The 27,689-nt window shown below is 35.8% G+C and overlaps 1 pseudogene; it reads right to left on the bottom strand.

Annotated features, from left to right (window-relative positions):
• Positions 1–598: 598 nt before the first annotated feature.
• LOC111827306 lies at positions 599–23,169 on the bottom strand (annotated as a pseudogene).
• Between the last annotated feature and the right edge of the window lie 4,520 nt (positions 23,170–27,689).

The following is a 27,689-nucleotide window of genomic DNA, read 5'->3' as shown; positions in this document are numbered from 1 at the left end:
TATAACAAAATTTGGCCTTTAGAAACTAGCTTACAAATTAACCAAGTTACTCTTTGCTTATCTGTACTAAACTATTTAATGTTATACCAGCAGGTCCTCCTCCCATAGCTTTTACCATGTATAAACAGATTATTCCTGCCTAGACAAAGTGAAAAACAAAAACAAAAGTTTCCACCCAGAAAAAAAAGTTAACAAGTTTATCCAATTCTAAAATATCAGCAGATATAATACTAGAAATAGGACATGGGCAACTCTGAAGTCTTGTATAACAGAAACTTACAGTGTTGACTAAAAGAACATACAGGTTTCTTATTAAACATTATTTTAATGGGTCTCAGATTCTGTGACAGGTTTTTGCTCAAGTTGTTTCCATGAAAAAGTACTGATTTTAAAAACTAATAACTTAAAAACTGCCACACACACACAAAAGAACCAAATGGTCCACAAAACATTCATCTTTCCTTTTGAAGTTTTTACGATGCATTGTAATCCTTAACCAATCTTTTACTATTAAACTTAAGTGGCCAATTGAGACCAGTTCTGAGACCGTTCTTCCACCACTGGTTAAGACTGGGGTGGCAGTAATTGAGGATAATATTCACTTAGCCTTCTGAGCTTTCTGGGCAGACTTGGTGACTGCCAGCTCCAGCTGCCTTCTTGTCCATGCTTTGATGACACCCACAGCAACTGTCTGTCTCATGTCATGAACAGCAAAACGGCCCAGAGGGGGGTAGTCGAGAAGCTCTCAACACACATGGGCTTGCCAGGAACCACATCGACAATGGCAGCATCACCAGATTTCAAAAACGTAGGGCCATCTTCCAGCTTTTTCCCAGAACGATGATCGATCTTCTCCTTCAGCTCAGCAAATTTGCAAGCAGTATGAGTTGTGTGACAATCCAGCACAGGTGCATCTCCAGCACTGATCTGGCCTGGATGGCTCAGGATAATCACCTGAGCTGTGAAGCCAGCTGCTTCCACCGGTGGGTCACTTTTGCTGTCACCAGCCGCGTTGCCACAGAGAACGTCTTTGACAGACATGTTCCTGACATTGGAGCCCACGTTGTCTCCAGGAAGAGCTTTACTCAAAGCTTCATGGTGCATCTCAACAGACTTTACTTCAGTTGTAACGTTGAGTGGAGCACAGGCGACCACCATGCTGGGTTTGAGAACACCAGTTTCCACTCTGCCCACAGGGACAGTACCAGTACCACCAGTTTTATAGACATCCTGGAGGGCCAGACACAGGGGCTTGTCAGTTGGATGAGTTGGTAGTAGGATGCAAACCACAGCTTCAAGCAGCATGGTTCCAGCGGCATGGCCATCTTTACGGGTGACTTTCCATCCCTTGAACCACAGCATATTAGCACTCGGCTCCAGCATGTTGTTGTTATTCTAAACAGAATTATACTTTAGAATCTTATAGTGCTATGCCCTCTAATTATTTTTCTTTTCTTGTATTTGAATATGTATGATATGATGATAATTTAGGAATATAAGCTTATATATATTAATTTTCAATGTCATTAATCCATAAAATTTATTCTTTTTTATTTAAAAATGCAATTTAATCCGACTTTGATAAAGTGTATATTCTGAATTTAGTTATTTAGTAGTGTTTAGATTTGATGGACGAGAATATATTAGTCTGAAAAAATTACTACTTATTAAAACAGTTTTATTTTCCCTATGTTATATTGTAGATAAATGGATGAACTTGTATATATGAGCTATTAGTAAGAAAACTTGTACAAATTCAAGGTAATATTAATAACTTTAAATTTATAAATATGAAATAGATAATCTAGTGGTTTAAGATGAATATTCAACCTAAAAATTGAGAATGGCCCTTCTGAGTCCGCCTTTCACTGAGGAGAAAGCATGAGATGATATTGAGAACTTGATTTGATTCAATCTTACAGCAATAAAGACTGAATAACTCATGTAGGTTATTGAACTGAACTAAGTAAATAAAACTAAATTCCAATAAAAGTATGAACTTTTGAAATGGAATATAATATTATATAGAGATATAAAAATACATATATGGAAGCTACAGTTAAAATTAAATTTTTTGAAAGAAATATAACTATTGAAAATCTTGTGTAAATGCAAGAGACATGTGAAAAAAGGTAAATTGTTCATTTGACTCTAGAAGGATTTGTTGAACTTTGATCATTTATTAATTTATTAAATCTATAAATATTTATTGAACATCTGCAGTATAACACATTGCTCTGTGTTCTGGGCATAGAGTTCTATAAGACCTTCTCTACCTTCAGTGAAATCACATGTTCATAAAGATCAAATTAATTTGATACAATGTTAAAAGTGATGATATAGCTAATACAGCACATATGCTCTTAATAAATAGATATGTGATCTATAAATTATAACATTAATAGTGCTAATATTGTGAAATATGTTAGTATAATATCAATGTTTAAAACTTTAAAACTACTGCTTTATTATATTCACATATTTTATATCAAGCAAACAATGTATCAAGACTAATGACAAAAAAAATGTCATGAAGGTCACTAAAGTTTCAATCAATGAGAAAACAGAACCATAGTTTGTCCCTTTGAATTTGCTTTATTTAAACATGAGAAAACAAATATTTTACCTCGTTAAGGGTTTGAAAAGTAAATGTTCTGGGGTAGCAAAAGAGATTATGAAAGGGGGGAGACTGAAGAATGTCAAGCAAAGTCCTATAATAAATTCATGGCTCCTGTGAACCTCAGGAGTTCAATCCACGACTGTTACTTCACACCCAGGCTACCTACACTGCCCCTTTGCCTTTATCATGCCCTAACCATTCACTTCCTCATTTTTTATCCTCATATCATCTCATTCTTCCTCCAGTGAAATGGGACTTGGGAGTGCCATTCCAGAACATTTGAGAACACAGAGCATTATGCCCCCTGGTTCTCCACTGCATACCTTCATGGTATCTGCCAGAAACTGACAGATCCTCCATGAGAAATTCTAATTGAGTATTACATGCAGCAAAGATCAAATTTACAGATTACACACACACACACACACACACACACACACACACACACACACACATACCTAATATGCAAATTGTCCCCACGGGAGTTCAACTGGGAGACCAATCGATCACTATGATGTGCACTGACCACCAGGGGGCGGCGTGGAATGAAGGAAGGCCCAAGCAGGAAGCTAGCAGCTGGGGAAGGTAGGCTCCGACCCGCAGCTGGAAGACCCCGATCAGTTCTGATTGCTGGCCAGGCCTAGGGACCCTGCACCAGGCCTCTAGTCTATTATAAGTCCTTATTATCAGTAGGTTTGTATTTTCTTCGTACATAAGCATTGGCAGAAATAAACAAGTATCCCACTGTTCTAGATTAGAGAGTCACTGCTGGTCTGGTATCTGGGTTATTTATTCCTTGAGAAAGTTTAACTTACTCTCTTATTTAAATGAGTTACTCTGAAGGAACTTTACTCTCTCCCTCTCCCTCCCAAACTTCAGGATTATTGTCCCCATCTTCTGGGACAGATATTGGGACCCTTCTTGGTGTCTTTTTGGTGATGATAGAACTCATTCCAGCCCCAGTAATCTTGAATACTCCTGTATCAAACTACAAAATCTTTCCTGATGCCTTTGAAACAAAAAATATATATGAACAAACAAACATTTAAGCCTCTAGCTTCCTGGAATTATACCTCTCACTGATTTCTAAGTCAAATCATATATATATTCTTCACGTGTGCAGCGTGGTAAAGGCACAATGCTGGTGCCATGCATAAAATTCTTCCACTTTCAAACTTTAGGAAAATGATATAAATGGGAATTAACCATAAAGAAATAGTAAAACTGATTTTTATGGAATGAATTTTTATTCCTTGAGCCACATTTTCCAAAGCAAGCCCCAGAATATCCTGTGGGATGATTCATAAAACACAAAGGGTTTTATGACTTAATAAATGCAGTATAATAAATATAAACTATATCTCATGTTTTATATTCAATACACTTTAACATAATACTCTCTCTCATATGTCCTATTGAAGAAATCTGCTTGACATAATATTTCCCAAGTTTATTTTGAAGTGCATTAGTGAGGAGCTCAAAGTCTGCAGTCAGATCATATCCTGACTCGAGCATAATTTAGCTATGTGACCTTGGGCCAATTATATAATCTCCCTGTTTCTAAATTTCATAATCTACAAAGTGGGAATAATAATAACAATAACTGCCTCATAGTTTTCTTGTGAGGGTTGAATAAATTAATGTATATCAAGTGCTTTGAATAGTACTTAATAAGTACTCAAAATTTATGTGTGATTTGAATTGACTTTGATATCCTTTTTTACATGTAGCATCTACTTAAAAAAAAATATATTTTTTATTGCGTTCAGAGAAGAAGGGAGAGGGAGAGAGAGATAGAAACATCAATAATGAGAAAGAATCATTGATCCACTGCCTCCTTCACGCCCCCCACTAGGGATTGAGCCCGTAACCCAGGCATGTGCCTTGACCAGGAATAGAACCCTGACCTCCTGGTTCATAGGTCAATGCTCCACTACTGCGCCATGCCAGCTGGGCTACATGTAGCACCTATTAATAGCTTGTTATTAATAATGTATTTATTACTATTAACTAATTCTGAAATGCTGGTTATGCATCAGCTGTTGTTTTAGTCAGTTTGAGCTGCTATAACAAAATATCACAGACTGAATGGCTTAAACAACAAACCTTTATTTCTCACAGTTATGGATGCTAGGAAGTCCAAGATCAAGGTGTTGGCAGACCCTGTGTCTGGTGAGGATCCACTTTCTGGCTTGTAGATGTCTGCATTCTTCTTGTTTCTTCACATGGTGGGGAACAGAGAGTGAGTAAGCGAGATTCCATATATTTTTTTTAGAAGGTCACTAATCACATTCATGAGGGCAACACTTTCATGACCTAATTACTCCACAAAGGCCCCACTACCTAATATCATCACATCAGAAGTTAGAATTTCAACATATGGATTTTAGGGGAGGGTACACAAACATTCAGTCAATAACAGCTGTACTACCAATTTTTATTCTAAAGATAAACAAACAGACATAGATTAAATAATTTCATTCAATTAGCCAATGTTTACATAGCAAGATGAAAATATCAGACATATTTTGTAGGTAGAAGGCACACAGCATAGAAACCTTGGTCTGTCTGTCTGACTTCAAGGCTTTGCCAGCAATGGATGGCCTTAACAGTCTTCTTGTATTTATTTAAGATACTTGAGACATTAAACATGACCATCAGCTATCAAAATCTTAATTGCAGAAGACAAATCTATTATGTTTGGGAATTTGGCACATATAAGAGTACTTACTGTCTATGGTCAGTTTTCCATGGCTGATTGCATCAGGATAGATGCCTGCCCCAAGGATGGATGGTCAGTTGCCTGATGAGTTCTTTCAATAGGGGTAATAATGATAAAATAAACAATTCTGAACTTTCTCTTAGGGCATCTGAATATCAGACATACTGAGAAGGAATCTTTAACCTCATGAATTCAGTATGAAGAATCAGAACATTGCTGACTCACCATAAGGTTAAGTCATAGGCTCAGAACACTCCTGATAGAACAAAAAGAGTCAGGTGTATCTGATTTTCACTAGAGCTACTACTATATTCTAGTTTCTATGAAGTCTGACTTGTTGCTGTTCATATTTTCCTTTCTGTCATGCATCCTTTTGGAACAGGAAAATTTTGACTAGCTAAGATGGTGCAAAGATGCTAACACTTTCTCTGATTCTACTTATCACAAATATTAATATTCATATATGTAAAGTATCTGTTTTCTAACTAGAGAAGAAGGAAAGAATTTTAGTTATGGGTAGTAATTTTCTGAAAGAAAGAGGATAGAGAAAAAAGCTTCTTTAATTTTGAGCTCATTACCATTTAACAGGGAATTAACTCAGTGAAAGGGGTTATAAAGACATACCAGGTATAAATTCCTCCATCCTATTGAAAGAACGGTGTGGTATCCAAGGCAGGAAATTATGACCAAATTTGATGGAACTACTTGTGTAGGTGCCATGAGTCTAGGGGCCCTACAGAGCAGGGCCGATGCTCACAGAAATTGTTAGTGAAGAGGTTTTTTTTTCCCAGATCTGCATTCAACACAACATCCTTCTAGTCTTTTAGAGTCAGTTCTAAAGCTTGGGGCATTGGATTGTAATGGCTAGAAGCAGTGGCGCTTTTCCAAGGCCTTTTGGGGTCGCAGGTATGGATATTATAAGCCCAAAGGAGAACCGGAGATGAATATAAACAGGACATACTGACTCCAGTTGACAGACTGCTTCCTAAGCACAATGAAACTTTCTTTGAACACTTCCAGAAAACAGTTAAAAACCTAGAGAACAAGAGGAGGAGAGCTTTCTTCTGATTAGGCAGAAAGGACAGAGGATGATGATTAAATAACTTTCCATTTTTAAAAATAAGTCTGTTAAGTCTTGGGAATACTAGTTATAATTAAAATAAATCCCTATCAACTGAGATAATATCAGCATATCCGAAAAGATTACTTCCAACCTGAGAGAGCTTAACTAACATAATTATATGGTACACTGCCTACAAGAAGTGAGTACAGACAGCAGTGTTGAGAGTATTTTTCTACTAAATTAATACGGGGATAGAAAAGACTGAGCGTTATTTATTGATTGATTGCCATTCAATCCAGAAAGGACTGCAATCAAAGAGATAAAAAGCCAAGAATCACGTGGTAGAAATTCTCATAGAAATAAACATTTGAATTTGTACAATTTAACAAATTAACAGTTGCTATAAAAATATATGTACTTCTTTCTACTTACCTTTTTATGTTGAAAACAACAACACTGTAGACTCACTAGAAGTTGTATAAATGAGGGTCCATGTATCCATCATCCAGCTTCTGTCAGTGGTGACATCTTACACAGTCCAGTATCCAAACCAGGATATTTATACCGGCAAATTACAAATAACTAAACCAATTCCTGAAATACCATAAACCATTCAAGCTCACCAAAGATTAAGTAGATAATTTGAATGCTTCTGTACATGTTAGAAAAATTGATCTGTAATTTAAAAGCTTCTGGAAAACAAATTTCCAGATGATTTTACTGAAGAATTCTACCAAGTGCTGAAAGAGGAATATCAGTTCTACACAATCTTTTATAGAAACAGAAGAGAACAGTTCCCAACACTTGTTATTGAGGCTAACACTACTCTAATACCAAAAGCAGAAGAAGATATACAAAAAAGCAAACACTTTCTTATGAACATAGACACAAAAGTTCTCAAAATACTGGCAAATCAAATCAGCAATATACTTAAAAATTATACACAATAGTCAGTTGGATTTTATTCCAGCTGTGAAAGTCTAGTTCAACACTCAAAAATTCATCAGTGTATCTGCATGCTAAAAACTACAAAACCATGTTGAAAGAAAGAAAGAAGATCTATATAAAGGGAGAGGGAAACTATGTTCATAGATTGGAAAACAACATCATAAAGATATCGATTCTTTACAAATTGACCTATAAACTAAGTACCATTCCCATCAAATTGTCAACAAGATTTTTTTTGCAGACATAGGCAAATATATCTTAAAATAAGTATGGAAAGACAATGGAACTAGAACAGACCAAGCAGTCAAGCAGTTTTGGAAAAGAAAAATAAAACTAGAGGAATCGCATTACCTAATTTTAATAATATATAAAATATTATATATTATATATTACAAATGTAAGTATTGGAAAAAGTATGTTTACAATTGTTTGTATGGAAAATAATACAATAGTCAATAAATAATAAAACAAGAATAGCTGTTTTGTGTACTCACTACTGTGAGCCTACTTTTGCCAACCCCTATATATATTTTAATACACTGTAAAAATATACATATACTTTCTATATCTCTACCTAACATGCTCAATCTTTCTAGACTTTAAATATATAAAAATACAATTATAATGATGAATGTGTTTCATGTTCTGTCTACTAATTTTAACATCTAATCCAGTTCTGGGTCAGTTACAATTGATTGTTTTTTCTCCTAACATAATTTCCTGATTCTTTGGGTGCTTGTTGATTTTTTTTTAAATTGAATTACAGGAAATATAAATGTTACTTGGAAATATGCATGTTACTTGGCTATATACTTTTGTATTTTTAGAAATATTTGTGCTTTTTATTCTCAAGCCAGTTAAGATACTTGGAAACAGTTTGATCTGTTCTGGTTTTGTTTTTCAAAATTTGTTTATCAAGACAAGAGCAGCATTTAATCTAGGATTGATTTTTCTCCATTGCTGAGTCAAAACCCTTCTGAGTACTCTTACACAATGCACCTGAGGTTTTCCAGCCTGGCTGGTGGGAGCAGGCACTACTTCTGGTCCTGGCTGAGCATCAAGTACTGGTCCCTCTAATTATCAGATGTTTTTGTTTTCCTGGGCCTTGGCTGTCTCCTCACATTCATACACCAGTGAGTACTTGTCAGGATACTAGAGGTGAACCTTCCACAGTTCTCTGGGGTCACTTTCTGTGAAGTTACCTTCTCACTGATATTTTTTCCTTTGACTCTAAGTCATCTTCGCCTTTCTGGATTTTCAGCTCTGTTTCTCCTCTACCCAGGGAAGGTGCCAATATCCTTCTGTGTAACCCCTGCCTGCACAGAAGCCGGGAAATTCTTTCAAGACAGTAAGCTGGGGCAGAAGTACTTATTATCTTCCATCTCTCAGGAATCACTGTCTGATAATATTGGCAATATTGTTTCATATATTTTTATTTGCTTTGATTTTTTTTAATATATTTTATTGAGTTTTTACAGAGAGGAAGGGAGAGGGATAGAGAGAAACATTGATGAGAGAGAAACATTGATCAGCTGCCTCCTGCACACCCCCTACTGGGTAGGTGCCTGCAACCAAGGTATATGCCCTTGACCGGAATCGAACCTGGGACCCTGGAGTCCGCAGGCTGACGCTCTATCCACTGAGCCAAACCAGTTAGGGCTTACTTGCTTTTATAAGTTGTTTTAAGTAGAAGGGTGAAGTCTAGCCCTGTTACTTCTTGTTCAGATGGGAAAGTCAGTACCATAAATTCTATTTTTTACCTAAACATTTTTTTAAAAAATATATTGTTTTATTGATTTTAAAAAGTAAGGGAGAGGGAGATAAAAACATCAATGATGAGAGAGAATCACTGATAAGCTGCCCTGACCTGTAATCAAAATGCAACCTCCCAGTTTATAGGTCTGTGCTCAATTGCTGGAACACACTAGCCAGGCTACCTGAGCATTTTTAATGTTTTTTACATCCACTCCCTTCCTCTATTTTCAATCTCTTCTAGAAAATTCCTTTTGGTGCAACCAAAGTAATTTTTAAAAATATGTAGTTGAGAAAGAACTCTGCTAAAAAATCCTTCATGGCTTCTCATAACATTTAGCATGAAGAATAAGCTCTAATGAGAGATGAAACCAAAGGACTTGTATGATACATATAAGCCTAACCAGTGGACACAGATACCACAGGGATGAGGGCATGAGTGGGGGGGTGGGGGGAGGATGGAATGGGGGGATAAGGACACATATGTAATACCTTAATTAATAAAGAAAAAACCCCAATATGATTTAGAGGCCTTCCATCCAAATCTGACCTTATTCCCTCCAATCCAATACCTTCCAAGTCTTTCTTTGATACCCTGTCCTCCAGCCACTTAACTTGGAGTTCTTCAAAAGTATGAAACAGCCTTGCATCATTAGATGATGACACATTTTTGTCCCCTTCTCCTAGCTATCCCTTACTCATTCTTTGCTTCTTCAGTTAAAGTATACTTTCTCTAGATTTAACTTCAGTACTTAGCGCATAACCGGCACTTAATATTTCCTATAGCATTTTATTATTTGGGGTTGTTACGGGGAGGATGAAGTTGAAAACAGAGAGTAATCCTCCATATTTTTGACATTTTACTTTTAAAATTAAATGAATTCTGAATAAAATTATGTTACTATGGCTTATATTCTAAGTGTCTTTTATTTCTAAATAGTTCTGAGTATAGTTGTTTTCAACAACTCAGGTTTGCAATGGGGTTTATCCACCTTCTTTCTCATCACTCCTACTGAGTCATCTGGCCTTTCTCCAGGGCTTTTTGTTTAGTTCCAGAATTCACCCAATTCAAGGTTGGCATAACTATTCAATTTTATTTCAGGAAAGGTCCTTCTACTCCTTTTCCAGGCCAGCTGGCATCTTCTTAAAATCATTTCCAGTATTCCTGGCCTATCTCATGTTCCAGGTTCCTCTTCCCTTGGCTTCTTCTCAGAACACGCCAGATTCTCTAATGAGGCAAAGGCTATTTGTCTTGACTGGCAGTGGGCAGAATTCCTAGTCTTATTACAAACCACCAAGCAGAAATTATTTAACAAGAAAGAAAAGATGGCATTTACAACTTAAAAAAATCAATGGATCAAAATAAGGAATGAATATTTCATTTCTACATTTTAGATAAGGAGCATATTCTTATAAAAACTATAATGTTAATTATTGACATATAAAACTATACTTTGAAACTTGTTTCAAAGGTATTATTTTTTATTTAAATGATTTTAAAGTATGCATACAATGATGTTTATTTTTTTTGGAAAAATAGTTATTTTTACCTGTGTTTAATGTGTTTAATATTTGAATATAATCTGGATTAATATTTGAATCAAATATCAATTTATCATGAAATATTTGGTAAGTATTGCTATATGCAAAGCACTGGGCTTAATTTTGGGGACATATAAGGGTCAACAATTGATCAACATGGTCTCTGTCTTATGTACATATGTGTGAATAGATCATCAGAATGTAAGTTATTGGTACAGAGCTGAACTACAACATTTTGGAACATCTGTAATACCTAGCTATGTTATATACCTACTAGAGGCCCGGTGCACGAAATTTGTGTAAGATTAGGCCTTCCTTCCCCTGGCTGCTGGCACCAGCTTCCCTCTGGCACCCGGGACCTGGGCTGCCCTCACAGCCCCGGTTTCATCCGGAAGGTTGTCCGGAAGGACATCCTGTCTAATTAGCATATTACCTTTCTATTATTATAGATCATATCATTTCTTTTAAGAAACTGATATATTAATTAAAATTTGTCTTCATTTGTATCCTTTTGTTTGTATTCCAGGGTACAGATTTGATTGATATTTATCCTTGTTTTATCATATGCCATCATCCCTGGCTCTTGCATAACTTATATGTTTGTTTTTGTTTTCAAGCAATAATATAACAGATACCAGTTCACCTAACACCCTGCTTACAAAACAGAACACTGAATGATCTGGTCTCTGCCATCACTAACTCCTACCTAATTCTCATCACCTTCTAGTCACTATTATATTGGACCATATGTGGATATTATCTTGCTATTAAAAATATGTCTTTATCATCACTAAGTATCCTAGCAAGTAGATTTTTTGTTTTAATTATTTAAATTCTACAGAAATACATTATATAGTATTTTAACTTTTGCACTTTTCCCATTTAAAATTAGATTGTTTCCATTCATTGGTGTTGTTTTATGTAATATTTATACATTCATTATTTGACATTGTTGCATTGTATGAATATACAATTTAGTCATCCATTTGCCTGTCGGTATACTTTTGATTGTTTATAAGATTTGTTATTACAAACATTACTGATATAAATATTCTGCATATATTTCTGGTTTACCTTTGCAATAGATATCCTTTGGTATAAAATTATCCAAGTTAACCACACGTTTCCTAAAAGTAATCAGGAAAAATAGGATCGTTTTAGATTAAATTTTGTTATTATAAGAACTAATGTATGTCAGATAAATTCTATTTGCTTTGATGTATATGTGTATAGAAATGTAATATTAATACTTTTGAAAGTTATTTTTACCTGAAATATCAAATTTGCTTTCCATGGATTAAACTTACCCTGCAAATGTTTTGTTGTTTTTAACTTATTTTATTTTCAAAGCTACACACAGTGCTCTTTTTCCTAAATTTTTTTTTTAAGTTAAACACTATGTTGTGTCTCACTCGATATCAGTTGATGTGAACACAACATCCATTTCTGCACAGGACAAAGACATGTCTTGTTCAGCTAAAAATAGTAAGGCAAGAATTGTGACTAGGTTTGATAAACTGAGAGAAATGAAGACTCATTGTCCAAATACCATTTTCTCATGTGATAAAAGATAGAAGGCTGAACAAGCAATTTGGCGTAAATGAATTCAGTGATATCTGTTCAATGGTGATATCATTTTCCGTGGCCTTCTTATAAACTTAATTTGAGATTTTCTTTTTGTTCTAACCTTTGTATTCAAATCACTTATGTTGTATCTTCTTTTACAAAATAAAACTCACTAAATTTATTTTTCATGATCAGGTAGGACATTTCTGGTGTTTCCTGAAAGTACTGAACAGATGATTCACTGTTGATTCCTCTAGGGCTGGCTTTATGCTCTGAAATTTTTAAGGTTGCATTTGTAACATTTCTTTACCACAAGGGTGCACTAAGAAGCCCATTAACCCAAGAATCAGTTATTTAATTTTCTATAACTCCTTTATCCAGAGCAGTAAAAAGTTTCTGTTGGATTCACATGAAGGTATTCCTACTCAAAGAACTTTCCTGCATTATTAGAGATACTGGGCATAGGAGCAAAAAAATGAATTCCCCTCACAAATAATGCATCAGAAAAGAATTTATTTATAAGAATTGATTATTGTTTTAGAAACTGTTTCATAGATTATTTTATGCATGAAAATGAATTTAGTCAGGCATTTTTTTTATTTCTTGGCACTTAAAAATACTTTTTCTCTCTAAAAATAATTTTTAATTATTGGATTTTAGCATATATTCTAATTATGAACTGCAAAACTTCAACATATTATGTTAGCATTATTGCTTAATTTTTTCTTCATTTAAATTTTGTAAAATTGTATATTGGGTTTTTATGAGCCTTATATTAACCAAAAGACACTTTACATACTACACATACCAGCCTAGATTATTGGAATTGAGTTTTGTTTTGTTTCTCAAAACAAACAAACAAATAAAAAATTATACCAATTGCCCTAGCTGATTTGCTCAGTGGATAGAGCATCAGCCTGCAGACTGAAGGGTCCCTGGAGGTGGATTCCGGTCAAGGGCACATGCCTGGGTTGTGGGCTGGATCCCCACAGTAGGGTGCGTTCATGAGGCGGCCAATCAATGATTCTCATCATTGATGTCTCTATCTCCCTTTCTCTTCCTCTCTGAAAAAAAAAATACACCAATAGTGTCATACACCTAATTATGTCAATATTTTAGAAACACATTGCATCACATCTGTCACTTCATTGACAGAAAGTGGCATTTTGCTTTTAAATAAATCTTTGCAATTGTTGACATATAGATCTGCCACATCCTTTATTCTCCAGTGAGCATTAATTAGCTGCCTATTGTATGTCAGGCACTGTGAAAGAGCTTGGGGAATAATCAAGGTTAGTTAATAGCAATAGCAGATACAAAGGCTCCTTTAAGGCATTACCACATGTTAGGTAAAGATGGAGTTATTAGAAGGGCGTGTAGCGAGTCAACGCTTTCTTTAAAATTCATTGGAGAGTTTTCATTAGTAACAATCAGAATGATTTATTTGAAAGGTATGCTATCTTATTGCATAATTTTAGGTTGGGCAGTGAAAGAAGCACTACTTTGGGAAGGGAAAGTTCTGGGTTTTAGTCTGAGCTCAGTCAATAATACTTTGAAAAGTCAAAATATTCTGTTTCCTCATTTGTTAAATATAAAGTTAAATTACTTGAATTTGTAAAAAAATGAACATGCTATGATTCTACTTATGTGACTGCATAGTTAAGAGATTTTTTTTCTACTAAAATGCAAAACAACAACAACAACAACAACAACAAAAAACTCTGGATTGCAAGCAACATTTGTAATAACAGGACAATTAATATATTGTGGGCTTTGTATTTTGAACATAAAGACATTATTCATTTTTACAGTTTAGTTCAGCAGTAGGCATCCTTCCAATGTGATAGGCACAAAATGACCCTTTACATACAAAACAATCCTTTGAATATCACAACATTCCAGTGCACTGCTATTCATCACTGTAAACTTCTTGATAGGCTAATTGGCTCGATGACGAAAAATATGGAATATCATTCCAAGAAATTATATTTCAAATTGAAGACTTAATATTGTGGGATTTTTATCACAGACTTCCTTATTTCCTGCCACACCTGCCATCATCTTTAATTTATTATTAAAAATGTTTGTTTATTATAAAAAATGTCAAACATTCAAACAGAATGATATAGTAAATTCCCATGTATTCATCATACTGTTGAATAATGATCAATCCATGAATAGTTTTCCTATCCACTCATGATTATTTGAAGGAAATCCCAATATTGCATCATGTCATCTATATAACTCAAGAGAAAAACCTTAATGGTATTATATAGAGTTTACATTAAATTTATAAATTAACTTAGGGAGCATTGATGTCTTTATGGCACTGAGTCTTCCTGTCCAAGCTTACTTTTGTGTCTTGAGTGATTTCAGTGTGTAAGGTTTTGTGTATTTCTTGATATTTATACTTCTTGATGTCTTATATGTATGTGCATTTGTATATTAATACGTCTATGTATATAATTTTTTAATCTAAGTATGCACATTTGCTATTATAAATAGAGTCAGCCAGTTTTTTTTTGTTTTGTAAAGTTTTATCCTCTTATCTAGAAATGACCTTGTAACTTTTCTCCTTAGCTCAAAAGATAAAGGGATTATGTAAAGGTTTTCCTGGTCTGGAACTTAAAATTAACCTCACTTTCTTATGCCCCAAGAAACCAACAGGGAGCCAGCAATTCGATGCAAAAGCATAAGAATCTGTATTTCAAGCTAGCTTGAGCTCCCGTCCACCAGACTCACCGACCCATCGGCTAGCCAAGTGGTGTGTGTGTTTTAGTTGTTGCCAGTTGGAGAATCAATGCTATACTTCTTTCCTAAAATGAATTTAGAAGGTTTTTTCCCCCTATCATCGCAAGTCGATGTCTTGTTCCTGGGTGTGGCTAGCAGAGTCTTAGACTTCCGGGAAGACGCTCCTTGCCAAGCACGTGGCCAAGGTAAGATGGAGGACGTAGCCCTTACCCTGGGGCACCATTTTCTCCTTTATATTTGACAAATGATATGTTTAAGCTTTCTCTTGGGGTCTATTTTGCTAAGTTGCATTTTTGGGGAAGAATTATTCTTCTCAAATACATTAGCTCAGAATTGTGCACAGTAATCACATTACTTTTTAACATCCCTAGTTTTCATGATATTTCCTCTCTTATCTATGTGTCACTTATTTCTCTCTTTTTTCTTTGGTTATTTCAGCTAGTGTTGTGGCCCTAGCTCTTTCACTTCACACCCTTGCACTCCACCCATACTGACCTTCTTACAGGTTATCTAACATGCCATACTGTGTTTTCACCTGTGGCTTTGTACATATTGTACCTGCAATATTCATTAACTACCCTACCTCCTATTTGATTGGGTTACTGTTATTTTCATCTTTCACATCCCAGGTTAAAGTTATAGCTTCCTGTAGAAAGCCTCACTGCCTGGCCTGTGTGGCTCAGTGGTTGAGGGTGGAGCCAAGAACCAAAAGGTCACAGTTTGATTCCTGGCACATGCCCAGGTTGCAGGCTCAATCCCCAGTAGGGAGCATGCAGGAGGCAGCCAATCAATGATTCTCATCATTGATGTTTTTATCTCTCTCCCCCTCTCCCTTCTTCTCTGAAATCCATAAAAATATGTATTTTTTTAAAAGGAAAGCCTCACTGAACCCTGAAATCTTAAAGCATTGCCCTGACCATGTGCTCTTACAGAGTTAACACTCATAAGTAATTGCTTCTATCCTCTCTAAAAGGTTATAAGCGATGAGAGAAAGGATTTTTTTCTGATTTTTTGGGGGGGTGGGTCTGGCCTATAATATCTCCTGAGTAAATAATTATTGAATGAATCAATAAATAAATGACAACATAGGACCACGATAGCTTTGAATCCAGGTATCATGCTCAAAGAAAGCTTTATGAGTACCACAGTGACACTGATTGTTTTCCTCTCCCAAAAGAACTCCGTGCCATTTTTCCTGGTTAGTCTGCATTCTGTTTTGAGGCACACAGTTACTGTTCGCTTCCTCTAACATTTCAAAAAAATCATGGACTCATATTACAAAAAGTTCTTCTATAAACATTTGTGAAATTTACCTTCCTTCTGGCACAGCAATGATAGACTTCTGCCTAGGACCTAACTAAAGCCAAGCCCTTCCAGCCCTATGATTTTATCTTAAATGAAAATAAAATTTATTCTATTGACTGATATGCTAACACAGGAGGCAAATTTTTTTGGCTCCTTTCCTGGATCAACCTCAGACTTTTTAATATAAAAAGTGAACCCTTTTGTTGTAGCCCAGCTTCTTCCATTTAAAGTGTGGAGACAATTGCTTTCCCCATAATTGCTTAATATGGTTGTTGAGAGGCTCGGCATCATGCAATATTTCCTTTTCTGTTTATTATTGACACCAATAAAAAATCAGGACTGTCTGTGAGTGTTCCTTCACATTAGATGGAAGAAGAACAAGCATAGCCAAACCTGGCTGGTGGAAATGGTAGGTCACAGCAACTGCGTAAAGGAGAGGACAAAAATAATGCCGCTTCTGTCATGTAACAAAGTACTGTATTGGTATTCAAAGTAAAGAAATTAAGGTGCTTTACAGTAAAAGCAACATTTGAAACGAATGTGTGATGGAGACAACCGCAGTTCATTATCAAGTGAAAGTGATTTGCCAAAGTTTTACTAGTAAAAGTTACAAATGAAACCTTGAATGCAAATTATGAGTTCAAATAGCCAGTTACCAAGTTTAACACTACGGTGTCGGGTGAATTTCCCGCCAAAATATAAGATGGCGCGGGCAATTATTTAGGTTTCCCGAGCAAAATCAGAGTTAGTTTAAAATGCCTATATCTTTTGAAGTATGGGTTCGATTGAAATGAAATTTTCGGTTTCTTGTGTAAAAAATGAAAATTTATTCAATCACAGACATTTTTTTATCTATTCAGTACATAAATAATTCGATATATATAAACTAAATACGAAAAACCCAAAAAATACTTATTACCTAAAAATATACACATATTTTTAAAGTTTAAAATAAAATTTTCATAATAAATCAAAACAAATAGAAATTAATAGTTTTTTAGCGTATGATATTTTTCAAAACACGCCCCTTTATGTAGAGGTATATTGCAAAATTTGCACATGTAGCGTGTCTCACTGCGCAATTTATGAACGGAACATACGCGACACCTTCTCAAAATGTTTTTCTTTTTTCCACTTCCGACAATTGCCTGTAACGTATGCTTTCTCATGTCCATCGATAGCCTGCATGGTGTTCTCTACTTACAAGGGATTTTTATGATACCTATTACCCCAATGGGTATGAAACGGTTCGCATACGCAGGTAGGTATCTTTGTGAACGGCAAACAAACAAATATTTGGTAATACGCAGTTACAATCGGCCCGAGTTTACACGTTTCCCGCACTCCACCGCAAATCTATATGAACCGAGTTAAGACGGCTCCCGCAGAGTACGCGCAATTCACGCGAGCCGACTTAACTCGTTTCCCGCACTCCAAGTGTTAACAGAGAATTTGACCCCAAACAGCTGCATTTTGACTGGGAGTGAGAGGCTGGAGGTGGGACAAGACGGCTCTAATACTAAATCTAATACTAAATCTTTGGTAGTCTGTATTAAATACAGCAGGAAACAACTTGGAAAAGCTATATGGCACACAAGGAGGGGATGATATTTGAGAAGGAGATACAGGCTCATTAATGAGACTCTGAAAAGTGAAAAGAGGTGTCAGACAGAAGTGCTTAGTTTTAGTTAAAGATTTATGTCATATATATTGAAATAGAAAGAAATTGCCCATGTTTCAATATAAGGTGTTTAGGAAAAATACAAAGTAACTTCAGTCCCGTTGCCCCAGAAAAATAATGTCCTAAAATCTCTATTTTTGTCATAGTACCTTTGCCCCCCCCCTGTGGGAAAGAAAAGGTGATGAGCAAAACCTGCTTTCACCCCCGCCCCCCCCCCCCCCTGCAGAACATTTAGGATTCAGCAGCTCAAGGTGACAGATCAAGTTACAGAAAGTTAGTGGAGACACAATTGGATAAATAAAAGCTTTTGTTCTTTCAGAACTTAGAGTATGTAAACTAAGAAACAAAATTTTCTAAAGCCTAAAATCCCAACCATAGAGGAGAGGTAAGCAGAAACTGTTGACTTAGAGTAAAAAATAAAACAAAATAGTGTAAAGAACGAACACATAATACGATGTTCTTTGTTCTCTCTGGGTCATTTCTTAGCTTTCAGAGATGAAAGACTGATGTGTTAGGAAGTAAGCAAAAGAACAGCAGTAAGTGAAAAACTACCATTGCCACCAACACCAAAAAAAACAACCCCAAAACAATTAAGTTGATATGATTATATATAAAGAAAAATACTTAAGAGGGAAGACTGAATTAAATAAATATAAATTAAGAAATCACTTAGCAAAAAAAAAATTTATGATTTTATATAATTAATAAAGTATTTATGCAGGGAATGTATTCTTAGAAGAAAAATAGTAAACTCGTTAGTGTTGGGATTCAGGAATGGTGTATTATTGAAATCTGGAAAATAACAAGAGCTGGTTTTTGAAAAGATGCTATCATATACAATAAAAACCTTTAGATATATGAAAAAGACAGAGAAGAATATTCAGGATTTTTTAAAAGAATGGAAAAAAAAATCTGCCTTGCAATGTTAGGCTAAATTTCATAGTGAAGGTGATGCATAAACTGCTTCTTTGATAGACACACCTATATGCCCAATGACATAGAAAGATAAAGCAGCTTGATTGTTTGGTCCATAGCCAATAGTGGCTGCCAGCCTTGTAGGAGGAGATGAAGTCTCTACAGGCTGAAGAACCTGGAGAGGTGGGCAGGACCATTTTAGATGCATCAGGAATGTGGAGGATATTGAAGATTTGCTGAGATAATGGAATTTTGAAGTTTTTTGCTGAAGGAAATGTTTCAATAGTTTCTTAAATCTGGTTTAGACAGGGTTTGGATAGGCACCTCAACTAGGGCAGAAAATTCTGAGACTTTGAGATGCCATGAGAGTTTCTAAGGATGGAGTCCAGGCTGCCTCTGGACATAGAGAGGCAGGCCCTTAGCTACTCTATATCATAGTATAAGTCATTGACTGATCAAGAATTCTCTTCCACTCTCACCCAGTATGTAGTGGGAGTTATATCCAAAGTTACAGCCGGGTCTTGGTTGACTGTGGAATATGAACACAATCCCTTGGAATACTATTGGGAATATCTGGAAGAAACTGCAATAACGTGATTGATACCTAATACAATTGTACTCTGGTAAGACAGCGCATTGCTTTGGCATAAGAGTGGTGCATAAATATTAGTTGACTTTATCTCCTTTGCTCTGTATAATTGAATCCTTCTATCATCACAAGTATTCATTTGTCTCTCACTAATCTATATCAGTGAGCTTCTCATTTAGTGTTTGATCTTTCTCTTTTCCTCTGCAGACAACATTTATTCCTCTCTTTTGTTTCCTAAAATGCTTACCCACAGTCTCTTGAATAAGCTCTGTTAATCAATTCCATAAAAAAATCTATTTTTCTTTTGCAGGATAACTAGCATCAACCTAACCCTGTGTGTTTGTTTCCTGTGCTTAAAAGTGATTTGCCTTTAGTCTCACAAAATCTTAGCTAACCCTTACGTCCCACCATGGACCCTACTTAGTCCATGAAGATATACCCAGCCCTACTGAGTTTGTTGGGATTCAAGCTACTCTTGCCCTTTTTTTTTTTTAAATCCTCACCCAAAGATATTTTTCCATTGATTTTTAGAGAGGGTGGAAGAGAGAGGGAAGGACACAGAGAAACATCGGTGAGAGAGAAATACATCGATTGGTTGACTCATGCATGCGCCCTGACCAGGACCCTGGCCAGGGAGGAGCCTGTAACCAAGGTACATGCCCTTGACCCGGAATCGAGCCTGGGACCCTTTGGTCCATAGGTCGATGTTCTATGCATGAGCCAAACCAGCTAAGGCCAAACTACTCCTGCCTTTAGATCAGTAGCACTCATTAGGTCTTAATGATTGTATGTGTTTATGTAACTATTGCACCACGGATAGATTGCAAGCTCATTGACCATCAGACCTTTATGTGTTTTGATATCCCTCACAGTGCTAAATCCAAATCTAAGCACATGACAGATACTTGCTAAATGCTGTGTGCTTGCTGACAGAGAGGCCATGTGTGGGTGTAGGAAGGATTCTTGAATCTCTGGACAGTACTAACACTTGGACCTTTCCTAACAGGGAGTAGCTATCTGGTTATTCAGTGTTGAGAGGTGCCTCTTCCTCTTCTCTTTCTTGTCAGGCATCTTTATAATCTTCTGTCATTCTATGTTTTCCTTCTGCCATCAAAGATTTGCTTGGCTTTGCATCCATGGGATCTTTATTGTTATAAAACGACATGAAGTAAGCATGGAAAGAATTTGTTGCATATCACTGAATAAGAGGTGTTGCTCATCACGAGGTAATGTGATATGGCAAACCCCTAATCACTGGAATGTTCTGGGTATATTAGTGAACACAACAAAAATGGAACAGTTACACCATGCACAAATGACTGGGCAAATTTATTCTCAGAATTGGTGAAGCAGTAACCATAAATAGCTGCTTATATTTTCCTCTGTGATATATAAATGTACCAAGTAAGTATAGACTTATCCTGATGTCTGGGCTAGTCAGCTGGTTATCAAATATCTAAGGATTTTTGCTGTTACACAAGTACAAAATGGAATAGTGCTTGACTGAGCTTTTCTTTTTATGTTCTATAAAGGTAGAAAAAATAAGCAAGAACATTGGAACATTAATTTACTATATCAATGTTGCACAAAAAATATCAGTACAGAAATTGGGACTGTTGATATAAAATTGTTATTCCTCTCAATATTCTTATTACAGAGCTTTCTAACACATAATTTTCTATTATTCTAAATAGCAAATATGAATTATGTACACAACAAATTGACAATTAACGGAATTATGGTAGTATTTTTCTAATGAGTAACTTAGAATATTAGAAAAGCTAAGGTGATGTATTTCCTGCATGTGTTCTTTAAAGAGCTGTGTTTTTACTTTTATAGCCCACAACAAAGTTTTCTCCCTGAGTTGTGACAGAGAAGGGAAGACAGTCATTTTTCTCTAAGAATCTCTCTGGTTGTTATTCTCAAGAGAAGTTGCCTAAAGGGCCTCTCCTCCAGTTATAAGCTTTCCAAAAGATAAAAAAACAAAACAAAACAAAACAAAAACACAGTCTCTTGAAAGCCATTGGGAGTTGTGAGCAAATGAAGCCATTCCTGTGGGCTTGTCGCAGCTTCAGGTCTAATGCCTCAGCTATGCCCCTCTATACCTTTAGACTGTTCTTATTTCCAAATTGAATATGTTAGAAATTGTTAATACTAGCCAGACTACTTGGAAATCCTTGTTGAGATCAATTTAAGAGTGACCGGTATGCAGTCACATGCTCTCTAAATGCCTATTTAAGTTGATTAAATAAAGTAAAGCAAGGTGGAACTCTAAAAGGAAAAGATTCAGTGTGATAGACATATATTATGCTGGTTTTGAATGGTGAGATTTTTATAATGGCAGAGAGGATGAAGTGAGGTTTATGTGGAGACTTTGTGTGGTGCACTTGCACATGCTTTGTAATGTTAATAGTTAACGCTTCAATTAATTATGGACTATTCCCTTTTTAAAAATATATATTTTTATTAATTTCAGAGAGGAAGGGAGAAGGCAAGCGAGAGAGGGAGAACCATTAGTGATGAGAGAGAATCATTGTTCAGCTGCCTCCTACACGCCTCACACTGGGGATCGAGCCCACAACCTGGGCATGTGCCCTGACAGGGAATCGAAGGTGACCTCCAGGTTCTTAGGTCAACAATCAACCACTGAGCCATACCAGCGAGGCTGATCCTTTTTTTTTAAGAACAATCACATCAACTTTCTAATGGCTGACTTCCTGTTTGTGGATCTATTTTAAAAAGCCAGAAAAGAGCCTTTTTGAAATGAGGACCACATTTCCTAAGAAACATGACTGCTGCTTGTAATTCGTTGCTAGACTATGGGGAATTCATTCCAAGACCCCAGTGGATGCCTGAAACCTTGGTTAGTACTGAACCCTATATATACAATATTTTTTTTCTGTACATACATACATACCTATGATAAAGTTTAATTTATACATTAGGCACAGTAAGAGATTAACAATTCCTATATAATAAAAGGGTAATATGCAAATTTACCCTAATGGTGGAATGACCGGGAACAACCAGTTGCTATGACGTGCACTGACCACCAGGGAGCAGACATTCAATGCAGGAGCTGCCCCCTGGTGGTCAGTGCACTTCCACAGTGGGAGCGCTGCTCAGCCAGAAACTACCTCATGGCTGGCCAGCACAGCAGCGGCAGTGGGAGCCTCTCCTGCCTCCGCAGCAGCACTCAGGGAGTGGGCCTAAGCTGGCAGGTGGACATCCCCCAAGGGCTCATGGGATGCCAGAGGGATGTATGACTGCCATTTTAGGCCCGATCCCCCAGGGAGCAGGCCTAAACCCTCAGTCAGACATCCCCCGAGGGTTCCCGGACTACAAGAGGGCACAGGCCAGGCTGAGGGACCCCCCCTTAGTGCACAAATTTTTGTGCACTGGGCCTCTAGTAACTAATAAAATAGAACAATTAACATTATACTCTAATAAAAGTTATGTGAAGGTGGTTTCTTTCTTTCAGTAAACCATTTGAAATTTATTTTTCCTACTTCACAATTTCACTGCTAGAAGATTCATTCTTAGCATATATCTTACCCACCTCAGCATATTATTTTATTATTATTATTATTAAGTCAAGAATCTTCACCTTTTTTCCACTTAAAGGAAAGACTTTTTGCTTTCCAGTTGGTATATCTGAATTGCCATCATCACTATTTTTGCGCTTTGGGGTGAGGTGTGGCAAAGAGGTGTCCATTACACCTTCCCTAGGAGCTTCATTACCAATTAAACTTGGTTAAATTTCTACTATCTTAAGGGCTTCTGGCAATTTTTCATCTTTAAGCATCTATTTATTAAAGAAATTCTGAAGTCAATTAAATGATCAAGGATGGTATACTAGAACCCCATGTACCCAGTTTTAACAACTACCAATATTCTGTTACTCTTATTTCATCAATCCCCCCCTCATTTGTATCCTGGTATATTTGAAAGCAAATCTAAGGTGACACATTACTTCTCATCCACAATAAATTCAGTATATATCTCTACTAGATAAGAATTTTTAAACTTAAACATGATATCATAGTTATACTTAGGAAAATACATTTAATTTAACCTGGTTGAAGTTAATTTTTCTCTTACTTTTCCCAAGTGCATTTTAAAGTTGAATGATTTGAATTGGGATGTTAACATTGCATTTGGCTGAATGTCTCTTAAGTTTAGAAATATCTGTTATATATCATATATTTTTTGAAGTTACTGGGGCATATGTCCTGTGGAATTTCCCACACTCTTCCTTGACTGATAACTTCATGGTATTGTATAATATCTCTCCATAACAGAGTGCTTAAATGGGAAAGGGATCCTTGATTTATATAATTCAGGAAGTCTGTTAACATGGACTGGGAAAAAAGGACATCTTTATAATCCCTAACACTAACAGAAATGTAGCATTTCCTTCATGTTAAATATAAGCAACAAATTACAAAAGTATTGCCACTACTATACAGATTTTTATTTCTATTGGTCACAAATAAAAGTCTTTATGTTTATATCATACTAGAGGCCTGATGCATGAAATTCATGCAAGGGACTCAGCCCTTGCAGCTGTGGTGGCTTGCCTCCGGAAGGTTGCCTGGAAGGTTGTTTGGCTGTCTGGTCTAATTAGCATATCAAGCTTTTATTATTATAGATTATAATTACAGAGACCTTGAAATATTTTTTTCACCATTACTCTAACATTTTATTGTGGTTATTAGGTAATCTACTGGACTCCAAGTAATCAAAGTCTTCTTGTCCACTGGCTGGACAATTAGGAAGCCCACCTGGCCTCACAATACTCAGAGGCACTGACTTCATGTGGTCTGGACAGGCCACATGAGAATTTTCAACTCTCAGTTTGTGTTATGTAAAGACTAGAGGCCCTGTGCACGAATTTGTGCACAGGTAGGGTCCCTTGGCCTGGCCAGTGATTGGGCTGATTGGGGCCATCTCGCCCAGTCCCAATCAGGGCGAATCAGGGCCGGCTGGCTGGGGGGAGGGACTGCGGGAGGTTGGCTGTGGGAGCACACTGACCACTAGGGGGCAGTTGAGCATCTGTGTGTCATAGGGACTGGTAAACCAGTCATTCGGTAGCTTAGGCTTTTATAAATATAGATGGAAGCCTTTTTGTAACACAAAGAGGTACACAGGCTATGATTGCAGACCAAGCAAGTTTAAAACATCTTACTGTTGAGGTAAATACAGTATTTGCTATTTAATTTAGTTTATTATGACTATAAGCAGATGTGTAGTGGATTATTTATTGGTTCTAAGTTCTGTAACAGAGGTTCTTTTTTTTTATTTTTTTTATTTTTATTTTTTATATTTTATTGATTCTTTACAGAGAGAAAGGGAGAGAGATAGAGAGTCAGAAACATCGATGAGAGAGAAACATAGATCAGCTGCCTCCTGCACATCCACTGGGGATGTGCCCGCAACCCAGGTACATGCCCCTGACCGGAATCGAACCTGGGACCCCTCAGTCCGCAGGCCGACGCTCTATCCACTGAGCCAAACCGGTTTCGGCAACAGAGGTTCTTTTGTTTTTAATTTTTCTACTACCTTTTGAACACTGTCTATATTATGAATTAAAAACATTCACATATTGAAAAATTAGTAGTGCAACGATTTCAGAGAGGCTGTTTACATATGTGAACTAATTCTTAAAAGTCTATTGAAGTGGATTCTTATGTATTTATTTTGGCAAGTCTAAATCAGTTAAAAATCAGTGCTCCAATCTCTGTACCTTGTAGATGAAGAAAATAATGAACAGTGAAAATATTCTTTGTTAATAATTCTTTACTATTTTATTTTAAGGTTAATTAAAGTTCTTAAGTGGTTGAGGATCATTCATCAAATTACAGGTGACAAAAAGCATTAAGAACTCACATTGTGTTTAAGTTTTTATGTAATTATGCGATGAGTAATATTGGATGAACTAGGACTACTGTTAATGTTTCATAAGTGCTACTAATGGTACACTGTATTAAGTGTGACATATTGTCTTGTATGTTTTTTGAAAGAGCACCCTAAATATTTTAAATGTTACTTAAAATTAGATTTTTAAGTAGTTATAATTTATTAACATATTATTAATATTTAAGTACTATAATATTAATAAGTTCCTATTTGCAATGCTGTAAGATTTAGAATTCAAATAATAATTAATGAAACATTTCCATTTTAATAAATATCAATTGTTAATACAATGATATTTGGAGGGGATAATTCAATTTGTTTCTGAGATTGTGAACTCTCTCCCTACATACTTTTCCAAAGGTATTATGTTAATGTTGCAACAGTCAGGTTTATAGTGATGTACAATAGTGTTTCTCTAACTTTAGCCGGCATCAGATTGATCTCAAGAGCTTTAAAACAGATTGAAGGTCCTCACAGTTTCTGATTCAGTAAATTTGGAGTTTCATTCAAGAATGTGACTTTCTAAGAAGTTCTTAGATGATGTTGATGCTGATGGCTCAACAATCACCCTTTAAGAATCACTACTGTAAAATGTATAAATGTATTCAATCTTCAACCAATCTATAAAAATTTGAGTACCTACTATGAGCCCTAATCTGAAAAAAAAATAGAGAAGTCATTGTCTACTAGATGAAATTATTCTAAATGTGTGTCTAGCTTTACTTTATTTTATATCACAAACTAATCTACAGTGTTTAGCTTCTACCTGCAATCTCATTTTTCTATATTAATTTTACAACACTCAAAATTTTTCCATAGGAAATAAAATTAGTATTTTATTTATATATTAAGACAATCAGGCTTAACAATATTTTAGTTTGCTAAGAATGCTGTTTACAAAATACTAGAAATTGGATGGTTTAAACAACAGTAATATATTTCTCACAGTATTGTAGGATGAAAGTCCAAGATCAAGGGGCTGGTAGTGTTGATTTATGGTGAGAACACGCCCACCCTCTTCTTAGTTTATAGATGTCTGTCTTCTTACTGTGTCCTCAGATGGCCTTTTTTCAGAGCCTGTGCATTCCTGGTGTCTTTCTTTTCTTATGACAAGTCATATTGAATTAAGGCCTCACGCATCAGCCTCATTTTAACTAAATCACCTCTTTGAAGGCCCTATCACCAAATACAGTCACATGGATTAGGGCTCGTGCATCCCACCTCATTTGACTTATTTATCTCTTTAAAGGCCCTATCCAAATTGGTTACATTCTGAGATACTGGGATTTGGGTTTTCAACATAAATTTTGGGTGAACACATTTCATCCCATAACGATACTCACAGTTGTTACAAACATATCTTTGAGAATACAACTTTAAAATTATTTCCCCTGAAATTGTAACTAAAACCCCTTTCTTTCTTCCTCCCTCTCTCTCTCTCTCTCTCTCTCTCTCTCTCTCTCTCTCTTTCTTTCTTTCTTTCTTTCTTTCTTTCTTTCTTTCTTTCTTTCTTTCTTTCTTTCCTTCTTTCTTTCTTTCTTTCCCTTCTTTCCCTCCTTCTCTTCCTTCCTTCCTTCCTTTTTTTTTATATAATCAGTCCCTCTATAACCATATATTTAGGGACTGCAACATTTTCAGGACTATAGTAGAAGCAAAGATAATAAAGGGAGCTTACTTTGCTTTTAATTTTGAAGATTATTTCCAAAAGTTTATTTGTAAATTTGTCTATTTGAAAACTGTGACACATAATCCTATAGAAACAATATTTTGGTTGAGGGTCAGTTTCCCAGAAGAATTCAAAAGTTCAACTTAGTTTATAATGAGGTTGAATAACTGTATAATCCAAATGTAAACTAATCTAATTCTAATTCAGATTTTCTAAGTATAATTCAGATATTCTTTTTTAAACAATTTATTTATATTTTTATTTATTTTTAAATTGAATTTATTAGGATGACATTGGTTCACAAAACCATACAGGTTTCAAGTGTACAACTCAACAAAACACCATCTGCACACAGCATTGTGCGCCCATCACTCCAAGCAAAGTCTCTTTCAGTCCCTATTTCCCCCTTTTGCCTATTTCCCCCTTTTGCCTATTTCCCCCTTCCCCTCTCCACTTTCTCTCTACCTATCATCACACTGTCTGTGTATTTACATTATATGTTATTTTTGCTTAATCCCTTCACCTTCTCTCATCCAGTCCCCAACCCCCATACCCTCTGATAGCTGTCACCAGATATTCTTGATGTAAGTAGTAAAATGAGACAACTTTAATCATAGCAATACACATTTTATTCTTTGATCTTTAACAAA

Source organism: Myotis lucifugus, unplaced genomic scaffold, assembly GCF_000147115.1.
Source record: "Myotis lucifugus unplaced genomic scaffold, Myoluc2.0 scaffold_150, whole genome shotgun sequence".
Lineage (NCBI taxonomy): Eukaryota > Metazoa > Chordata > Mammalia > Chiroptera > Vespertilionidae > Myotis > Myotis lucifugus.
Note: the sequence above shows the minus strand (reverse complement) of the source record. Positions and strands in the feature narration are given on the sequence as shown.